This window comes from Nipponia nippon, unplaced genomic scaffold (assembly GCF_047370975.1).
Source record: "Nipponia nippon isolate SJK-2023a ecotype South Korea unplaced genomic scaffold, ASM4737097v1 scaffold_34, whole genome shotgun sequence".
Taxonomy (NCBI): domain Eukaryota; kingdom Metazoa; phylum Chordata; class Aves; order Pelecaniformes; family Threskiornithidae; genus Nipponia; species Nipponia nippon.
The window spans coordinates 649,422-671,456 of NW_028262352.1; the positions used below are offsets into that span (position 1 = coordinate 649,422).

General features: G+C 43.5%; 1 pseudogene across 1 annotated transcript in view; it reads right to left on the reverse strand.

Moving 5' to 3' along the window:
- Positions 1 to 246: 246 nt before the first annotated feature.
- The window catches only part of LOC148054076 (FYN-binding protein 1-like), a 42,155-nt pseudogene continuing 20,366 nt past the window's right edge, over positions 247 to 22,035 (reverse strand). The window contains exons 4-7 of the transcript XR_015707657.1: positions 10,259 to 10,399; positions 9,541 to 9,572; positions 6,888 to 6,993; positions 247 to 6,579 (exon numbers count right to left, since the gene is read on the reverse strand). The product of XR_015707657.1 is annotated as an FYN-binding protein 1-like (transcript). The remainder of the gene's footprint in view (positions 6,580 to 6,887; positions 6,994 to 9,540; positions 9,573 to 10,258; positions 10,400 to 22,035) is intronic.

Genomic DNA, 22,035 nt, shown 5'->3' on the forward strand with positions numbered 1-22,035 from the left:
TGTTGGTTGACAGCCAGCTGAATATGAGCCAGCAATATGCCCAGGTGGCCAAGAAGGCTAATAGCATCCTGGCTTGCATCAGGAATAGTGTGGCCAGCAGGACTAGGGAAGCAATTGTCCCCTTGTACTCAGCACTGGTGAGGCTGCACCTTGAATACTGTGTGTAGCGTTCGTTACATATCAAGGTTATACCGGCGGATCTCCAGCCGACCCGGGCTGGGGAAGGAACAGTCAGCACACACAGTGTGGGTGTTCAGCTTCCTCGTTTATTGCGCAGTAGTTTACCTTTATGCTCTCAGCAGTAGGTGTGTTATGTTATAAGGGGCGGAGACAAGGGAGGGTCGACCCTTAACTCTTTCCGTACATCGCGTGATCTTCCGGTCGCCAACCCTTATCTTTACTACATTTCCCCCTCCCTTAGCTCCAGTAGCTCTGGATCTCGCTGGGGAAGCTGCGCGTAAAATAATCGATACGTGGTAAGACTTCTTAATATACGACTCATAGAATGCATAATTAAGCGTAATAGGGTAATAGCATAGCAAGGACAAGAATAAGTAATAAGATTATGAGCCCGGTTATTAAAAGTTTGGGAATATTGGTAAACCAGTTGCCTATGTTAGCTATAGCTCCTAAATTAAGGGAGTTTACTTGTATTGCATCAGATAGTTGGTCAAGCGCGTTGGTGTGGCTCTTAGAAATATTCAATGTATCGTTGCCTATTATGACGTTATTAACATTCCAGTTTTGTAAGCCTGGGATAGTGGAGCTCTGGTTTGACTTGTGGCAGCAACTGTCCTCCTTATCGCTAGTGAAGTAGGGGGTGAACAATAGACAGGTAGAGGCTTGTCCAATAGCCGGCATATACAGACACGCATCCATTACGTTCATGGATTTTGCCCAATCCAGCCAGTAGTTCGTCGCGGCTCCCTCATTGCTCCCCCACACCATCAGGATGCATAGGGAAATGGTAACCTGTCAAAATAAGACTCAATAGGTTGATTAATGTTTATACGGTCGAATATTTTGACTTGGTACCCATTCTAGCGTCCCTTTCTCGGTTTGCACACACGCATACCCACGTCCCAGGCAACGGAGGGAATACGGGCCCCTCCATTCACGGGTTTGCAGGTCCTGTACTTGAACCAAAGGGTAAGGCCCTTCGTTCTCATCGAGCTGGAAATGTGCCTGGGTTGCAGTCTGGGTTTTATAGGTGTTCCCTCAAATGGTATGATTTAAGGTAATTAGTGCCGTCGTCAACAGACGCTGTGCCCGAAATAAGGGAGGGTCAAGGGGAGGGGGAACCCCTGTTCCTGGGCTTATCTTTTCCCCCTCCCTAAGTCGGTCGAGTAATTCTTTTAATGTGCGGTGTGCACGTTCTACAATGCTTTGGCCCGTACTGTTGTAGGGAATGCCATGACTCAACTGAATATCCCAGCGCGCGCAAAAGTCCTTTGTCTTCTTGCTGACATATGCCGCTCCATTATCTGTTTTAATTTTTTTGTGGAATGCCAAGTTGCGCCATACAGTCCTGCCAATGTAAAATAACTGCGAGAGCATTTTGTTTAGCATGCATAGTGGCTAAAATAATTCCACTGCAGGTATCAACTGTAACATGCAGATACTTACGTGGATTAAAAGGTTTATAAATCGTAACATCAGACTGCCATATTTGGTTGGGCTGCAACCCTCGAGGGTTTACCCCTGCCTCCCAGAGGGGACCTTTGGAACACACAGGACAAGCAGCAATCGAGGATCCCTCGTTGCCCCCTTCGCCCTCACTGCTATCAGAGCTCATGGGGTAATCGTGTACAGGCTCCCTCCACTGTGAGGGAATACCAGTTCGCTTTCCCACTGCCCCAGGCGTAAGGGGTCCCTCTGGTAGCTCAGGTATCACTGGCAGTGCCGGGGGAGCCCTACCACCCCCCCTAGATGTCGTCAGCCGTGACACCGGTTCTCCTTGTTCCTCAGATCCTTTCCTGCGCTCCGCTCTCTGTGTGTCCAGCACCCGTCGATCACTGGGATGCAACGGGGCGTCCTCAGAAGGTGATGGTGTCTTGCCCTCCTTTTCTCCTTCCCGCCATCTTCCTTCACGTAGTTCACGATACCGCTGGGATCCCACATCAGCCCCCGGGACCCAATCCAGCAACCTATCAGTCAGCTCCCTTTCCACACATTGTTGCAACTCGCCCCAGGGGTATTGAGGAAGTGGCGGATCCGCCGGTGCAGAAGGTGCCGAAGGTTCCATGGGCGGCTGCTCTAGACTCCCCACTTGTAACGGGAACACCTTTCCCGACTCCTTTGTTCCCGCTGTGCCATAGCCTCCCTGCGCCTCCCCTTCCTCCGTTGGCTCAGTCCCCAGTAACGACGGCCCCGTCTGTGCCCCACAGGCCACCCCTTCAACTCGAGTTCACACTGGAGTTCCAGCCTGTCCAGCACAGCAGTACAGAAAAACAGCAGAGATGCCCTGGCCATCTGCCAGCCCAGGCACATAGCCATTGCTGTTATCAAAATGTTCCCAGGCACAGCGGAGTAAGATGATAAGCAGTTCAGCAGTACAGCAAGCAGCGAAAGCAAAAAGCAGCCACTAACGAGCATTAGACTCTAATATACAGTAAGGCAAGCAAGCCCCGTGGCAAGCACAGAAGCCTGCCGATTAATAGCTAAACAGCACTAACAGCTATAAATTCGATCTAGCACATTCTAATCAAATCTGTCATTATCTCGAACCCTTTGTACCCTATGTTGGGTGCCAAAAAAAACTGTTGTGGTTTAACCCCAGCCAGCAACTAAGCACCACACAGCCGCTCGCTCACTCCCCCTTGGTGGGACGGGGGAGAGAATCGGAAGGGTAAAAGTGAGAAAACTCATGGGTTGAGATAAAGACAGTTTAATGGGTAAAGCAGAAGCCGCGCATGCAAGCAAAGCAAAGCAAGGAATTCATTCACTACTTCCCATAGGCAAGCAGGTGTTCAGCCATCCTCAGGAAAGAAGGGCTCCATCACGCGTAACGGTTACTTGGGAAGACAAACGCCATCACTCCGAACGTCCCCCCCTTCCTTCTTCTTCCCCCAGCTTTATATGCTGAGCATGATGTCATATGGTATGGAATAGCCCTTTGGCCAGTCTGGGTCAGCCCCCCCGGCTGTGCTCCCTCCCAGCCAGCCTGTGTCCCCTCCGAGACTAAACCCGTTGGCTTTTCATTCCCAGGAACTTCATGCCCCATCAGCGCGCTACGTGCGGCAAGCCAGCGCCGCTTTGCCGCAAACCCCTTCTTGAGCACCCTTTCTACTGTTCTCCAGGTGCGAAGCCAGTCACTGGCTCCTCCAACATTGCTTATGATCGCTTCTGTCAGCTCGTTGTGTATTTTCCTCCAATTTGGGGTGTCCAAAACTTCTGTGGGAGCGCCGAGCACTCCCCGGCGTAGCATCCATTGGATGCGGTCGCCCATGGGCCTTTTCCTTATCGCCCCATCCTCGCCCACCTCCGTCGCTACCGACTTTAGTACCTTTACGAGTTCCGCGAGCTCCATCGCTGCTGCCTGCAGCCGATCACGTCGGGGTCACCACTATGTAGCGTTCGTTACATATCAAGGTTATACCGGCGGATCTCCAGCCGACCCGGGCTGGGGAAGGAACAGTCAGCACACACAGTGTGGGTGTTCAGCTTCCTCGTTTATTGCGCAGTAGTTTACCTTTATACTCCCAGCAGTAGGCGTGTCATGTTATAAGGGGCGGAGGCAAGGGAGGGTCGACCCTTAACTCTTTCCGTACATCGCGTGATCTTCCGGTCGCCAACCCTTATCTTTACTACAACTGTTCATTTTTGGGCCCCTCACTTCAAGAAAGACATTGAGGTGCTGGAGCACATCCAAAGGAGGGCAACAAAGCTGGTGAAGGGTCTGGAGAACAAGTCTTATGAGGAGTGGCTGAGGGAGCTGGGGTTGTTTTGTCTGGAGAAAAGGAGGCTGAGGGGAGATCTTATTGCTCTCTACAACTACTTGAAAGGAGGTTGTAGCGAGGTGGGTGTCCCTTTCTTGTCCCAAGTAACAAGGACAAGAGGAAATGGCCTCAAGTTGAGCCAGGGGAGGTTTAGATTGGATATTAGGAAAAATGTCTTCACCAAAAGGGTTGTCAAGCTTTGGAACAGACTGCCCAGGGAAGTGGTTGAGTCCCCATCCCTGGAGGTATTTAAAAGACGTGTAGATGTGGTGCTTAGGGACATGGTTTAGTGGTGGACTTGGAAGCGTTAGGTTAAAGGTTGGACTCGATGATCTTAAGGGTCTTTTCCAATCGAAACGATTCTATGATTCTATGAAAGCAAAATTTCTTCACTTACAGTCATGGTGTACAAACACAGTGTGCTTGCAAGCCAAATGTGCGTGACAGTCCTTCTACCACTGCAAAGGGTAATCTAGGTTCTTCTCATGATCCCTAGCCCCTAAATATGTTGGAGATACAGCACCTGCCAACCCCACACTCTTTCAAACTTACTAATCCAGGGAAGAGGCTCCAAAATTACACATTCAAAGTTTCAGTTTCTAACTAATTTATTCATATTTGTGTGGCTTCCATAATAGGGTACAAGGCAGCAGGTTAGCGTACTCCATCTTGATTACTTAGCCCCACTGAAAGCTATGACACATCAGGTCAACTGCTCTCTGAGAGTTTAAAGGAGGCTTGGAGAGGACAGAGCTTACATTTTCAGGCACTGAAGTCCATCTAAATGCTAATGTTTAAGCAAAATGTATGAAAGTGAATTGAAGGTTTTTGTGTATTTCAAAAGGTATGTGGGTCAGACCAAGGCAACAGTAAAAAGGAATTTGAGAAGGTAAATGAGAATCAGTTCCTTGTGTCACTTCTGAAATTTCAAATCATTTTGTAACAATAAAAATAAGTGATAGCAGAATATGTTCCTAAGGTTATCATCCCTTGCTTAACAAGGTGGGAAGACATTATAATATAATTTTTAATTTTGTTTGACTGTTGGTAGAGGCATGAAGCTATGGAAGTGCTTTGTAAGTTAGCAATCAAATGGAAGAATTAATGTGCAAAAAAGTAACAAAAACATCTTTAATTGTTGATTTTCAGTCTATCTGGCCTTCAAAAGGTAAAATTATAACTTTAAGTTATGAGGAACTGGAGCAACTAGAGCAAATAACCAAAACTGTCATGTACTTAACTAAAGTAGGATTCAAACTTTATTAATTAATGTGAAAATTGACAGAGATCTATTCAGAGGTTTTCAGGGAGGATGTTTTTATTCGTTTTGCTCTTTTATGCGTAGCAAAGCAGTAGCTCCTGTCACTATTTGAAAGGCTTTGAAGACTGTGAGGAAAACAGTCAATATGAACTACTATCTATTTTGTTATTAGCTTGATTCAAAAAATGCAGCATTGAAAACTGCTCTTTGGGAAGTGGCTACACTAGAGCAATCCATATTTTGAAAAACATATGTGTTGTTATGCAAGAAATTCTTTCTCGCCCTGCAGGTCTGCCAGGAAGAAGGCTATACTCCAGACTGTAACAGATGAGTACAGAGGGGAAAAAAAATAGAAGGAAAGTGACTGTATCCCCTTCAGAGGTTTATGGCATTGGACTGTCTTCTACATAGGTCAGTGGTAAAAGGTAAAGGTGAGCAGAAGGATGCTGCTACTTTGAGCATAATTTATTTCTACACAAAGTGAATTTTCATTAGGAGATTTGAAAAGTATTGTAAAAGAAGCACATTAAGAAATTGAAACCAACAGTAGATGGTCCAGACTTCTCAAAAAATGCAAACACTTCTGCCAATGCACACCCTGGCCAAGGGTTTCAAAGAAACACTGATAAGCCTCATGCAGCTCTCAAAACAGGCAGGCATGCCAACGAGGACATATTCCTTGGATCAGCTGGGGGCTGGGGTCATGACTCCTAGGTAGTTTTCCCCCTAGCCTGTTGAAAAGATTAAACTCAAGCTCTGGCAGTCCAAAGAAAGAATATTGTCATTGATTTTCCCTTGGCTGCAATCAATGGACAAGTGCTTCCCAGAGCTGCAGTAAGGATTTTACTGTTTTACTAGATTCTGTGCGGTCTCATAGCTATAATCTTTTTGGCAAATGGAGGGAGACAGAAGCAACAAAAACATCTGCTAATCTTAGTTGATGCAAAGCAAGATTTACATAAATAAGTTGTCCTTTCCCTCACATTTGGTATCTCTTGCCTATTGGAGTTTTAAGTTTTTTAAGGCAAGCCGCTCTTAAAACAATAATAAAATAGCAACAATTTACATCTTGTCAACCACCAGGCAAGGAAAATGACAAGTATTAGGCTCTGCTCTAATATAACAGGGAAGAGGGTTTTTTATACATCCTGACTCAAGTTATGTACTAAACAATCATTCTCTGACAGTTTGATTTGTACTACAGCTTTTTAATAAAAATTACATTTTCCTTCTTCATTCCTGCACAGGACCTTGGTATCATCTGTACTTTCTATAATTTCAAAAGACTCCCATGGTTTAACTTGTAAGTCTTTAGATCCCCATCTTCTCTGGGGCAAATCCTGAACTGTGGTGGTAAAGAACTTTAATTTCACCTTCAAACTGCAAAAATAAAATAGAGATGCTGGATAAAAAACATCAATGTAAAGCTTATGATCAGGCATTTTTTATAACAATATATCCCCATTTATTACTAAATTTTTGAAAATTAGGCAAATAATTGTTTATGGTATGTAGTATGTGCCTATGCTTACTGTTTGCACTTACAAATGCTTAGATCACTACTTTTACAAGTAGTAATACCTTACCTTTCAAAGGCAAAATAATGGATTATTTACACATTAGGGGTACAAATTAGAGGACACCATACAAATATTTTAGTTTTTATATTTTATGTGAACAAAACTTACTTTGAACTTTTTTCTGAACTCTTTCTCTTCTCTTTCCATCTTTTTAAGCTTTTGTGCATCTTTTTCATCTGATTTACATTTTCCAGGGCTTGCTGGTTTTGATGAACTAAAACAAGAGGTTACAGATAAAAAGAAAATTAGCAACATATCTATCTGAGGTACTGACAACCTTTCTGATAATTTTAGTGAAAATGCATTTACCTTCACATGTCTTTAGTATATTTTCTTTGCTCTACAAAACTAATATGGATAATACAATACAGATTTGATTTCAAAAGAAATAAAAAGTTGGGGTTGTCTTTCCTACTTTTCTCTTTTAATGAGTTCTGATATTAATATATCTATTACATAAGTGAATATGGAAAATTATTCAAAGTATCTAGCTACTACAGCAATAAGAACTTTACATCTACCAAAAATAGTTTAGGTAAATGATACCCATCACTTTAGAATCTCTAGGCAAGGGACAATTTTTGTGAAGTCTATGTATCTTTGGGCAATAAGCTGAATAACATGTCCCACTGTGGAGGCAGCTGGAACGTCTTAGCCTTTTGTACAGCAGCTGTGTTAGTCCTATGTGCCCATAGAAGACCTTGCTACTCCAGGGAATCTGCATTACATGACCTATTTCAAGTTCTGTTGTTTTTTCTACATCCCTGATTCTGTTGACTTGTGCCAATGAGCACAGAAGGGTTTAATGTCCAAACTGCCCTTCCTGATGCTGTACCTGGGGAATTTAAAGTCTGACTCTACTTTCTGATCCTTCCTGATCTCTGTAGGAGTTGTGGATGGCAATTTCACTGATGATGAATGTATGTGTGTATGTGAAATATAACCTAGATTTAAGGTGGGCCACGTCTTTTCTTTTGGATATACAGTTCAAAGAGCTCTCTCTGTTTTAATGCCACCAGACTAGATTATTGTAGTGCACTTTGTAGCTCCACCTGAGTGAAGTCAGTGACAACAGAATGTGACATATTGCAGTCATCTCCACAGATGCATCTGTGCTCATAACACATCTGTGCTCCAGAGATGGTGATGACTTCCTGGTCCAGGGATAAAAGTTTTACAAGTTGAACTTTACACCTCCACATGTGTTTCATACTTATAACACAGGGCACTATCTCCTTTTATCATAAAATACTGCAGCAGCTGAGATCAAGTATAGTACTTATCCTAACAGTCCCCAAATTTTGATAGAAAGAGGACTGCATGCAGAGAATCTACAATGAAGAATCTTTAGGCCATGCATTCATTTCTACCTCTTGTCCATCAGGGGCTGAATTTGTTGAAATTCAAAGCATGCTTATTTATTCTATAGTCTAATTATTATTTCAATCTGAAATGGAGGCAGGGAGCATTCAACTGCCATTGTCAACAGTAGGGTTATGAGAACTACAAAACCTGATAATACCAAATAAAGCATACATCAGCAGCAATCTGCCTCTAGTAAATACTTTGAAAATGTGTCACAGTGTACTAAAGATTTCTAATCAGGTGAGTAATTCCCATTTTCACTTGCTTGAGTTCAGCTGGTGGAGGAGGGAAGTCTGAGGAATCTACGTCATCATAAACATCGTTGTCTCCACAATCTGAATCAATAGCGTTTAAAAGAATGGAAAATTATGTGATCCTTGAGTAGTGAATACATTGTGTTACAATCTACGGTAGTGTAGCTAAGTTGACAAGAAATTGCGGCAAGTACTGTAGCCATTTATCATCTATAGTAACTGTGGATTCTCTGTTTTGCACAATCTACTATGCAAAACATACACCAGCCAACCTTTTCAGAATAAGACTATTAATAATAATAGGTATTCACTGATATTTTAATCTTCTTAAGCTGAAGCAAGTTTTAGCACATGTTGGCTAATGCAATAGCCTTTAATCTTTGTTTTAATTAGTCCATTTCCCACTGGGTTGCATCAAAGTATATTTTTAGGGTTTAATTTTAATGTACACTCAGGCACTTCTATAGCACTCTGGTCAATGAAACGTTGCCTAGAAGTACATATGAATAACATGTATGTTAGTTTTTAGGCCATATTGCAATGCCAAAGCAGTGAAAAGAATTCTTACCCCAAGAATATACATTGAATCACATCCAGCATATTTGTAGAAAGGAAGCAATTGTTCAGCTCATCAAATCCATGGCTAGAAAAATCACAGTAGGAGATAAAAGGTTTAGAACTCACTTCAGGCAACAGCCTCAAAAATTGTAAGAACTTGCTTTTTATACCATGGCTGAGCTGATATTTATGAATATATGTTATCTTACAAAGATACTGCAAGTGATAAAAATAACAAGCATCTCTCTGTTTTTGAAGTCTTGCATTAAGTGTTTCTTTCCAAGTGTATCTGTTCATACTTAATGTCAAATAAAATGAACTAGTGGAAATCTCATATAGAAAAATCATGACTTCTTAAAAAATACATTAAATTGTTTTCTAGAGAGCTTGCAATGTATTTATATCTCCTTGTCCGTAGCCAAATCAGTCACAATATTTGAAATTTGTTTGCTGGAACTGGGTAAGCAATGGGAAATTCTGTTTCCTTCCTTGGATGTGTTTTTATGACTACCATGACAGAGTAATGTATACAGAAAAAAGGATCAGGAATCAATATGAAGACTAAACAACAGGCTATTAATTACCTTTTCCAAACTGCTTTGTTGAAGGAGATATGCTGGGGGAAAAAAAAAAGATGCTCATTAAGTATTTATATCACATTAATAGGCTTTTGCATCATTTAAATAATTTTAAAAACTTGCAACACAAGGGCTCCAAGTAATCTCCAGACATTTTGAAGCTCTGCTGACACCAACAATACTCATGGACTAAATGTATTTTTACCACTGAATCAAAGTAAACTGGTTCAGAACTGAATGAGAGAAGATGGTTGTAAAAACACCAGTTGCTGATCTAACCTCTAGGCAAGATGGGGAGAAGACAATCTTTGCATTTTTCTGTTTGGCATATAATTCCTAAAATTTGGATTAATGGGACTAGATTTACCAGTTTATCTCAGCAACATTGTACTGGTGAGCAAAGTATATTTTAACTGAGGATACAGCAAACGTATATCACCAGAGTAGCACAAAGATAATGGATTATTTTGGTGCTCTTAAAAAAAAATTTTTTTTTTATATATTTTAATTACTAGATTTATGCAACAAATACAGCTTGTTAACAAAGTAATTATATTATGCAGGTGAAAAGAAAGGAGGTCAGTGTTTTTGCAGAAAAGTATCATCCTGAGTTACAATTTGATTCGTGATTCATTAGGCTGCTGTGAGAATATGTTAGTAGCATGTGATCAATGCTTTATTAGAATTAGTTAATGTCCAGTGTGATTTCCTGGCAGACTCTTACAACAAATCTCCATTATCTTCTGCCCCATTGACTTTGGTTGTTTTTTCTCGTACACTTCTCTTTTTGTCATCTTTGGCCTTTAGCCTCTTCAAGATTCTCCAGGACCAGATATCATTCTTATCTTCATTCTGCGATACAGACCTTGGGAATATGCATGCAATTATCACAATGTAAAATGTAACATTCTTTTTAAAAGGTCCAGTTTAAATTCTCCATTGATGCACATAATTCTCATTAATGCCAACAATGTATATACCACAAGGTGAGGACATTTAATGTCTAAAATGCTAAACTAGAAATATGTATTTTAGGTCATTTATAGATATTAGATATATTTGTAGATATAGATATTCATCTGCGGGCTTTCTGCTTTCATGTTGTTACTCAGCAAGCTAGCATTTTAGTTAGTTTGTTATTTTCATTTCAGAGCTATTCTGTCTAGTTGGGGATTTGGGGATTTTCATGATTGCAGCTTCTTTTGCTCACATACCAAAATTAATTACAAAACAAAACTTCTCCAGAAGACCAAAGAACCCTTTTTTTAGCTTCATGAATCCATCCTGATGTATACTCACTTGCTGATTATTATGCCTAATTCAAAAATACTAAAAACCAAAATGAAAACACTCTGATAAAGCAGTAAATTATTTAAATTATATAAACACACCTAGTAACAGCATTTTCATCATCAATCCCATCATAAATTTCTTGATCAGAAGCAGGAAGTGGGAACATCTCTTTAACAGATCAAACAGTAAATTAATCATAGAATCATTAAGGTTGTAAAAGACCCATAAGATCATCGAGTCCAACCATTAACCTATCACTGACAAGTCCACAACTAAACCATGTCCTCAAGCACCATGTCTACCCGTCTTTTAAATACCTCCAGGGATGGAGACTCAACCACTTCCCTGGGCAGCCTGTTCCAATGCCTGACTACCCTTTCGGTAAAGACATTTATCCTAATGTCTAACCTAAACCTCCCCTGGCGCAGCTTGAGGTTGTTTCCTCTTGTCCTATCACTTGTTACTAGGGAGAAGAGACCGACCCCCACCTCACTACAGCCTCTTTTCAGGTAGTTGTAGAGAGCAATAAGGTCTCCCCTCAGCCTCCTCTTCTCCAGACTAAACAACCCCAGCTCCCTCAGCCGCTCCTCATAAGACTTGTTCTCTAGACCCTTCACCAGCTTCGTTGCCCTTCTTTGGACACGCTCCAGCATCTCAATGGCCTTCTTGTAGTGGGGGGCCCAAAAGTGAACACAGTACTCGAGGTGCGGCCTCACCAGGGACGAATACAGGGGCACTATCACCTCCCTGGTCCTGCTGACCACACTGTTCCTGATACACGCCAGGATGCCATTGGCCCTCTTGGGCACCTGGGCACACTGCTGGCTCATGTTCAGGCGGCTGTCAACCAACACCCCCAGGTCCTTTTCCACCAGGCAGCTCTCCAGCCACTCTTCCCCTAGCCTGTAGCGTTGCATGGGGTGGTTGTGACCCAAGCACAGGACCCGGCACTTAGCCTTGTTGAACCTCATACAGTTGGCCCCGGCCCAACGATCCAGCCTGTCCAGGTCCCTCTGTAGGGCCTTCCTGCCCTCCAGCAGATCGATACTTCCACCCAACTTGGTGTCATCTGCAAAATTACTGAGGGTGCACTCAATTCCCTCATCTAGATCATCAGTGAAGATATTGAACAGGACCGGCCCCAGTACTGAGCCCTGGGGAACACCACTCGTGACCGGCTGCCAACTGGATTTGACTCCATTCACCACCACTCTCTGGGCTTGGCCGTCCAGCCAGTTTTTAACACAGCGCAGAGTGCACTTATCCAAGCCGTGAGCAGCCAGCTTCTCCAGGAGAATGCTGTGGGAGACAGTGTCAAAGGCCTTACTAAAGTCCAAGTAGACAACATCCACAGCCTTCCCCTCATCCACCAAGCGGGTCACCTTGTCATAGAAGGAGACCAGGTTAGTCAAGCAGAACCTGCCTTTCATAAACCCATGCTGGCTGGGCCTGATCCCTCGGTTGTCCTGTACATGCTGTGCGATGGCACACAGGATGATCTGCTCCATGACCTGTCCCAGCACCGAGGTCAGGCTGACAGGCCTGTAGTTCCCCGGATCCTCCTTCCGACCCTTCTTGTAGAGGGGCGTCACGTTCGCTAGCTTCCAGTCATCTGGGACCTCCCCGGTTGACCAGGACTGCTGATAATGATGGAGAGTGGCTTGGCAAGCTCCTGTGCCAGCTCCCTCAGTATCCTCGCGTGGATCCTGTCCGGCCCCATGGACTTGTGAACATCCAGGTGGAGGAGCAGGTCGGTGACTGCCACCTCTTCGACAACCGGGGCTTCATTCTGCATCCTATCTCCATCTCCCAGCTCAGGGATCTGAATACCCTGAGGATGACCAGTCTGACTATTAAAGACTGAGGCAAAGAAGGCATTAAGTACCTCTGCCTTCTCCTCATCCTTCATGGCAAAGTTACCTTCCGCATCCAACAAAGGATGGAGATTCTCCTTGGCCCTCCTTTTGTCACTGATATATTTGCAAAAACATTTTTTGTTATCCTTCACTGCAGTGGCCAGTTTAAGTTCTAGCTGGGCCTTTGCCTTTCTAATCTCCCTGCATAACCTCACAACATCCTTGTAGTCCTCCTGAGTCACCTGCCCCTTCTTCCAAAGGTGGTAAACTCTCCTTTTTTTCCCGAGTTCCAGCCACAGCTCTCTGTTCAGCCAGGCCGGTCTTCTCCCCCACCTGCTCGACTTTTAGCACATGGGGATGGCCTGCTCCTGCTCCTTTGAGATTTCCTCCTTGAATAACATCCAGCCTTCCTGGACTCCTTTGCCCTTCAGGACTGCCTCCCAAGGGACTCTGTTAACCAGACTCCTAAACAAGCCAAAGTCTGCCCTTCTAAAGTCCAGGGTAGCAGTTTTGCTGACCCCCCCCTCCTTACTCCTCCAAGAATTGAAAACTCTATCATTTCATGGTCACTGAGCCCAAGACAGCCTCCGACCACCACATCACCCACCAGGCCTTCTCTGTTTGTCAACAGCAGGTCCAGCAGGGCACCTCCCCTGGTTGGCTCACTTACCAGCTGCATCAGGAAGTTATCATCTTCCACACACTCCAGGAACCTCCGAGACTGCTTTCTCTCTGCTGTGTTGTATTTCCAGCAGATATCTGGTAAGTTGAAGTCTCCCATGAGAACAAGGGCTAGGGATTGTGAGACTTCAGCCAACCGCTTGTGGAATACTTCGTCTGTTTCCTCATCTGGGTTGGGTGGTCTATAACAGACTCCCACCAGGATATCTGCCTTGTTAGCCTTCCCCCGATCTTTACCCATAAGCACTCAACCTTATCATTACCGTCGTTGAGTTCTAGACAGTCAAAACTCTCTAACGTACAAGGCTACCCCACCACCTCTCCTTCCTTGCCCATCCCTTCTAAAGAGCTTGTAGCCATCCATTGCAGCTCTCCAGTTGTGTGAGTCATCCCACCATGTTTCCTTGATGGCGACCACATCATAGTTTTCCTGCCACGCAATGGCTTCCAGCTCCTCCTGTTTATTGCCCATGCTGTGTGCATTGGTGTAAATGCACTTCAGTTGGGCTATAGATCTCTTCTCCAACACAGGCATGCCACCCCTAGGCTCATCCCTAGCAAGCCTGGTTTTATCCCCTTCCCCCTTCGCATCTAATTTAAAGCTCTCTCAATGAGGCCAGCTAACTCCTGAGCCAGAATCCTTTTTCCCCTTTGCGACAGGTGAACCCCATCTGTCTCCAGCAGGCCTGGTGCCATGTAAACCACCCCATGGTCAAAAAACCCAAAATTCCACTGCTGGCACCAGCCTCTGAGCCACGTGTTAATGAGATGGGTCTTCCTGTTCCTTTCCGTATGCCTCCTGCCTACTGAAGGGATGGAGGAAAACACTACCTGCGCTCCTGATCCTTCAAGCAATCGCCCCAGTTCTCTAAAAGCCCTTTTGATCGTCTTTGTGCCTCTATCAGCTACCTCATCACTGCCAACCTGAACAACCAATAGCGGATAATAATCGGAAGCTTTCACCAGCCTGGGGAGCTTCCTCGTAACATTTCTTATCCTTGCCCCAGGGAGGCAGCAGACTTCCCTATGGGATGGGTCCGGTCGGCATATCAGGCCCTCTGTTCCCCTCAGAAGGGAGTCGCCTATGACAATTACCCTTCTTTTTTTTCTTACCAGTGGCCGTTGTAATGCGTGGGGCTGACTGGTTCCCCCTAGTCAACCCCTTGGATGGATCACTGTCCGTATCTTCATCCTCCTGGCCCTCGAGTTCCAGAGCCTCATACCTATTGTGTAAGGGCACCTGGGGGGGCGAGGTCGGCCAGGAGAGGATTTGCCTGCTACGCCGAGCAGGGATCTGCATCCATCCTCCTCCGTCTCTTGGGTCCCCTCCCTCCACCTGGTGGCACGAGGGCAGGGGAGCCTCTCCTTCTCTTGATGCTTCCATCTGGCTTGCTCGTCTCAGGGATGGTAGGGAGTGGCTCCACCAGTCTATCTCCCTCTCGCACTCCCTGATACTCCTCAGTCTTGCTACTTCTTCTTTCAGCTCTGCCACCATGCTGAGCAGATCCTCCACCTGCTCGCACCTCACGCAGGTGTTGTCTCGGCAGCCCTCCATCACCAGAGCAAGGCTCTGGCACTCCCTGCAGCCAGAGACCTGGGTGGCTGCATGTTTTAGTGGGAGCTCCGTCTGTGTCGCAACATCCCTTCTGGCGATGGCTCTTGCCTGAGTGGAAACCATGGCTAAGTCTCTTCCGGGATGGCATAGACCACAAGGAGAGCTCACCAGCTGCCTGCTTGCCCGAACTGCCGCGCCACGTCCTTTCTGACACGCCACGCCCTGTTTGCCCGTCCTGGTAACTCGCACTCCCCAGGGGCCCGTTTAAATCTCCCACAGTTGCCCCAGCAATGCCCAAGCCCCGTCTGCCTTGCTCGCCAGAGCAGCTGGTTTTTCTTTGGCGCGAGGGCCTCACCAGGCTCTTTATCGGGTTCCCCGGCACAGGAAACCCCCTTTTCCACCCCAATCTAGCACCCAGTCGCAGGACTTGCCGTTGCTGCCGCCGCGTGCCTCGCTGACTGAGTGCTGTTATTTATGTTTATATTGCATTTATATTTAATGCATTAATTAAATGCATTTATATTTAATGCTACTGAATAGGGTATTCATTACTGGCCTCTTAAGTATGTCAGATGTGTGTGCAGTTTGTGCAATATCCTTGCAAATGGAATCTTTCTTTAAACCAGCACAGCCTATTTATTAAAACAGTGATTTAGACTTATCCCAGTTGGGAATGCCATCCACAACATTTAAACATGACACTGCCAATAACAAGAGCATGAATACTGAAAACAAATGCATTTACACTGTATTTGATGAAATTCTAAATGGCTGGGTTTGGCCCATTCATTATGATGACCGATGACTTTTAAATTTTTGTGTGTGACTAGTGATGATCGAAGATGTTAGATCAACACTCCCAGCAAGTGCAATGTAAGCTCCCCATTTTGGTATCAGTTCTGACCTTTGAGCCCCACCTCCTTCAGTGCAGGGTTAGCTCAGTTTCCACGTCCAGTTCTAGCCATTGGTCAGAGTGATCACAAATCTGTACTTAGCTAGCAGCAGCTTCATTCAGCATTGCAAGGGGATGCTTCTGCCATGACTAGTATCTAAACTCTAAGCTGAGAAGATGAGCTGTGCTCTTGTAATCAACGGAGAATGCTACATAAATATATCTGCTACCAAAGGGGAAACTGCTTTTCAATGTGTGTTCTTGACAGTGTGGAACTACTGCAGTCATATTGATTAGGACTTGAGTTTCGCTGAAACTGAAGTTCCCCTTAACTTTGTCAGCAAAATGCAACTTTAATTGGTACTATTACTGGCTATTTCAGAACTGGATTTCTCCTGCACAAAACCTCTTGGACATGTTAATATTTTGCCAATTTTATCTGTGCTGTTTTGTGGAATGATTTACCTTCACACAAAAAAAAATTAAGGATCTGTAATCTTCTAGCATGCTTCAAATTCACAGTATCTGAAGACAAAACTTCTTTCTTGCCCAAGTTCCCATAGGTGGAAATAAAGTTAATTTGGCCACTATACTTCCTTGTTTGTTGCCTGTTAGCTAACATTTAGCATGCTTATGGATAATTACTGCATTATTTGGAAGCTGCAGAGGTCTGGTAAGCAGTACACAGAAACAACACCCCCCCCCCCCAAAGTATATGTAGAGCTTACTTCCAGCTCCACTTTGACCACCACTCTGACTGGAAAAGCAAACATGAGAGACATTAGAAAAAAGTCATCCTTTGGAAAAAGAAAACACCATGGTCACCCATCACTTTTGTGGTTATTAGTTCTAAACCCTTTGGCTTTGGCACTTGTCTACATTGCCAGCTGAGCTCTACAAATTCTGCACTGAAAGCTCATGCACATGCTTGTGTGTTCTATATGGGTAACAACTAAATGTGCCAGTTCTTTTTTTCTCTCTGTCTTCACCACACTCACACCGATTTTTTACAGCCAAATAGTAATTGCATTCTCACTAATGCTAAAGAAAATGTGTTATCTAATTCATGAGTGAATTAGCTCTTAGATGAGGAGAGATTAACTTTTAGTAGATTCAGGTAAAGCAGGAAAGAATACTCATTTTTTTTTTCCTTGGAAATAATTCATTACAAACCAGAAAAGAGTATTTTAAAATATCATTCACAATAATTCAAAGGGGAATAAGAGAGTTATCAATAACATCTTTAGTTAATGTAAAAAAAAAGGAACACAGTATTTTGTAATTAAGGAGCAGAACATTCAGTCCTGATTGTTAGCAACCATTAGCAACTGTTAGCAATTTCCAATAAAGTGTCATTTTCAAGGAAATGCAAACTGATGTCTACAGCTATAATGATTTACTATATTTAGAATATAGTTTATATTCCTGTTGATATCTTTAAACTGAAGTACAAAATATGACTTAGGATCATAAGATAATTCAGGTTGGAAGGTATCTCAGGAGGACATGTAGTCGAACTTGATGGGAATAAAAATATAATCTGACTGAACACTAGAGAGTGCATCTACACCCTTTAGATTCATCCCTTATGAGGGGATTTTCATGAGATGAAATGGTAAACAAATGAATTTATTGCTCAACTAGCTTTTATTGAGTGATGCTTTAAACCTCTAACTGCATGTTTCTAACATTTCAAGGATTCCATAATAGCCCAGTGTTCTAATAGTAATTGAAAAAAACCTGATAGGTTCATAGTAACTGAGATTATTTCCAGGTCAAAGCCTTACTTAAACTTACGCATCAAAACAAGATATTTGTTAAACTCTTGTGCCAACAAATCCTGAAATACAATAGCCCTAGTCACTTATTAATTTTGGAATATTAACAATACTACCAATAATGAGATAATACTATTTGGTCAAGAGGCTTTTTTTAGTATGGCATTCTTATAGTGGTTTCAAAACATGTTGATCTATGTCAGACTTTCCAACATTCATGCTCATGAACTGAACAGAATGCTATTAATCACTAGAGAAGATAAAAATGTCAAAATATAGCTTAAAGGATTAAACAAATCTGAGCCATTCATTCATCCTTCCAAGTTCCTTATACTGTTATTTTAGTATGCAACAGTGTAAGTATTCTTGTTTGCTTTTGAATTCAAGAAATTTTCTAAATTCCTTGCATTGAGGTGTTTAATTGTAATGCTTGCCATAGTGAAAAGGATTGGCCAAAGATACTTCTGCAATGAAGCACCTAATGCTCAGATTACCTAAAACCTAGAACAACTAAAGCAACTCTTCTGGCTAGGTTACAGTGATATGAGACCAATGTGCAGGGAGGGAAACTGATATTGAGCAACCTGCAAAAATATCAGATGCAAAACTATATTGGTCGCTTAAAGAACGCCAGCCTGAAGGCAGATCTTTCCAAGCGCTGTTTCTGGAGCTCATGGGGATGTTCTAGCAGCTGAGGATCAGCTGCACCCAGCAGCCAGCCAGCTGTGGTCCCTTTATTCCAGCCAGACCTCTAAGTTAAGGTGCTGGGAAGCACTAAAAAACAGGTGTAATGGCTGAGTGTTGCAAGATGGTTGTCCTACACATTGAAATCCTCTACGCTCATATGCAGATCTCTTATCTGAATCCCAGGGTATGTGTTTATGCACATCAGGACATGTAATGGAGAATGAGCACTGGTTTGTTGCATCACGTGACAGAAGCAGACTTTTATGTGAGGTCGGGTAACAGAGGTATCACAGTCATGTTGGGTCATGTGATAGCCTTGACTCTTGTCACAAGATCACTAGGATATTTCCCTGCCAGCAAGTTTGATACCCTGCTGGAGATGGCACTTCTGTAGCTGCAGATCTATTTGACATGAAAAATATGGCACATTGAAGTAGAGAGTCTGCAATGTAGCACTGCATTGCAAATGCATGTGAGACTGTGCCATAGAGGAGAAGCTTCTGATGAAGTCAAAAAAGTATAGCTCATACCCATCTCATGGAATTTTATAGGCCTTATTTTCAGGACTAAACACATTAGCCATGCTCTCTTCTGAAGGGCCATCCTAGTCATGCTTCCAGAAGTCCCTTCTCTTCAAAGGGAAAGAGGTAGTAAGGCTCATAGTTTGAGAGCAATGAGGGTGATAAGGAGTTCCCCAGTGCAGTGAGTGTTTCCATTGCTTTTAGTGTCTTTTGTTCTTGCATGTTATAAAAGGCAGTATGTGACTTCAAAAGACAGAACAAGAAAAGCGAGGGAGGGAAGAGAATTGCACTTCCTGCAGGTGATTTGTAATCCTGCATGTTTTGCATTTTGTTCTCTTTTGTGTTGTGATGCTGTAGTTCCCCTTCCAATAGTATGGATTCCTCCTGAGTATGAGTGCTTACAGATGCTGGATTCCAGAATCCATTCTTGTTCCTCTGACTACTTCAGTTTGAATAGCTCAGTTATATGTTTCTGATATAAATTGCTGTTCTTTTGTGACAAGAGTCTGCTTTGTTGTTGTAAAACTTCCCCTGTCTAGGCTGACTGGGGTGAATCATCGGTTCCTTTTAATGTGTTTCTTATACATACCTGCTAATACTGTCCTGCTCTCCAACATCATCATACACTTCTTGGTCACCCTCTGGATGTTTCACAACAGCTCTGATAGCTGGTTGTTGCTTTCTTCTTAAAGAATCATAATCAGTCTCCACCATGGTTGTTTTAATGTATCCATCTAAATGAATGAAACCATGTAATTAGGCAGAAAGAGTTTTAAAGCTCATGGTAAAGGGATGAGTTTAACAGAAGGTTCAGAATCAGTGTGAATTGTTTTGTATCATCTTTGAAAACTTTCAAAGAAATGTCTCATTCCAAGCAGCCTCAGCCTGAGTCTCCATCTGTCTACACAAACACAAATCTCAGATCTCCCCCCCAAACCCTCCTCAGCTGGTGTCAAATTAACTTCACCTTTATTTGCTTCTCAGCTACAGCAGAAGAATTATCTGTGCAGACTCTAGGGATCAGGGGGCAAGCTCCCTTTCTCATCTAACCTTGGGACCACTGCAGTCTGGTGGCATATTTTAGGGCAGTCCATGACATAAAGATTCTGACAGGTCATTAGGAGGAAGAGACGCTTTGTTTGCATTGATTTTGCTTCAGGTTGGTAGACACACTGCAGCTGCATTGCTATCCTCTTGTCCCTGGATCTTCGCTAAAAAGATCTGGTTATACCTCTGGGTGCACTGGCTCAGGAGAAACTTGCAGCAGAGCAGTTGGAACTCTGTCTCTGCTGAGGGGAATTTTAGACAGGCATACTGCCTGTATGAGAAGAGAGCATGAATGGATTTTCTCAAAGGTGAAAAATGCTCATGCATTTCTTGAGAATGGAAAATCCCCCACTCTGCTGCTTCTGAGTGAACCCAGTTTTTTGTGTGCTTTCCCTCAAATCTGTAACACATTGATTTTTTTCTTATTTTATTTAAATGATCAGAACTTATTTTCCTCTATTGTTTGGTCTTCTTCACAGACCATTATTGGTCTGTGAACATTGAAGGCTAAAGCATTGGTGAAACAAATTGGGCTGTGCCTTTGACACTTGTCAGTGAGAAGCCTAGTACAGCTTGCAGTTTTGCTGAGGCAAAAATTGGTTTATGAAAAGCCAGTGTAAATTAATTAATTGACTGGACATGCTCAAGAAAATACCCTTCTCCCAGCCTTCACCAAGATTTGTTTTCCTATGTACAAAATGATCCATGCAAAAGACTTATTTACAAAACTTCAAAGTATCACAGAATCATAGGATAGCTGATATTGGAAGTTACCTCTTGAGATCATCTTGGCCAATCCCCCTGCCCAAGCAGGATCAGCTAGAGCAGGTTGCCCAGGACCATGTCCAGTCGAGTTTTGAAGCTCTCCATGAATGGAGACTCCACCACCTCTTTGGGCAACCTGTTTCCTTGTTCGGTCACCCTCTCCTGATGTTCAGACAGAATTTCATGTGTTTCAGCCTGTGCTCATTGCCTCTTGCACTGTCACTGTGTTGTAGAAGTCACTTTCTAGCTCAAATAGAATCCAATACACAGTGTTAGGAGCAAGGCCTGTTGAAGCCTTAGACTGCAAGCTGTGAACTTTCACCTAGATACGCTGACCGTATGCTGAACTCCTACCTAGCTACATGAAGGAAGGCCCTGAAATTGGTGCAAACCAGAAAGATAAGGCATCCGCAACCATCAGCAGAAGCTGCAACTATTCAAGATAAGGAAAGGAATGTCCTGCCTGAAGACAGGGAAAGGATCCAATAAGGAACAAGAAGACCCCAGACCCAAATATTGCTATTGGACCGAACCGTCGCATGAGGGGAGGGGAACTGTAAGGGTATAATTGCCCAGGGATTTCTTTGTTCGGGGTCCCTCCCTGGAGGCACCCAGCTCGAGCTGCTCTTCACCGCTGTACCACTCAATAAATTCGCCTGGCGTATGTCGTGTCAGGGACTCTGCTTCAGGGAAACCTATGGTCGAGCCTGAGGAGAGAGAAGGCGCCTGAGGGTGACTGTGTGTGGAGCGAGGAGTTGAAAAGGGGCACCCATCAGCTCAATGGAGCTGCCTGCTGCGAAGGGACTCTGATCCTAGCAGTTAAAGTCTCAGGTGGTGTGTGTGCAACTCCCTGGTGTATGAATGCTCGGGCAGCTGCTGCTCCTTTAACAACTGGGCATCACTGGAAAGAGCCTAGCTGTCTTCTTTACACCCTCCCATCAGATATATATAAACAGTTATAAGATCCCCCCTGAGCCTTCCCTTCACCAGGCTGAACAGTTCAATCTCTCTCAACCTCTCCTCATATGAGACATGCTCCAGTTCCATAATATCTTTTTATATCCAGTACTACAAAGTGCTCAGCTGGTATCATCCTGTAATATATGTGTGAACTAACTGTCTTACTGAACTTATTGTCATTTTAATGACGCAAAAATCAAGCAAGCGCTCTTAATAATTGTCATTAATTTTATGGATCAGTCCTATAATGTCTTTGCTATAACCCTAATCATCAACCCCTTATCGTACTCATAGATCCACTGATGTCATTTATACAATTAGAGAAACATCTTGGATTTGACCCGCTGAGTGGATGAGGGAAAGGCTGTGGATGTTGTCTACCTGGACTTTAATAAAGCCTTTGACACCATTTCCCACAGCATTCTCCTGGAGAAACTGGCTGCTCATGGCTTGGATGGGTGTACTC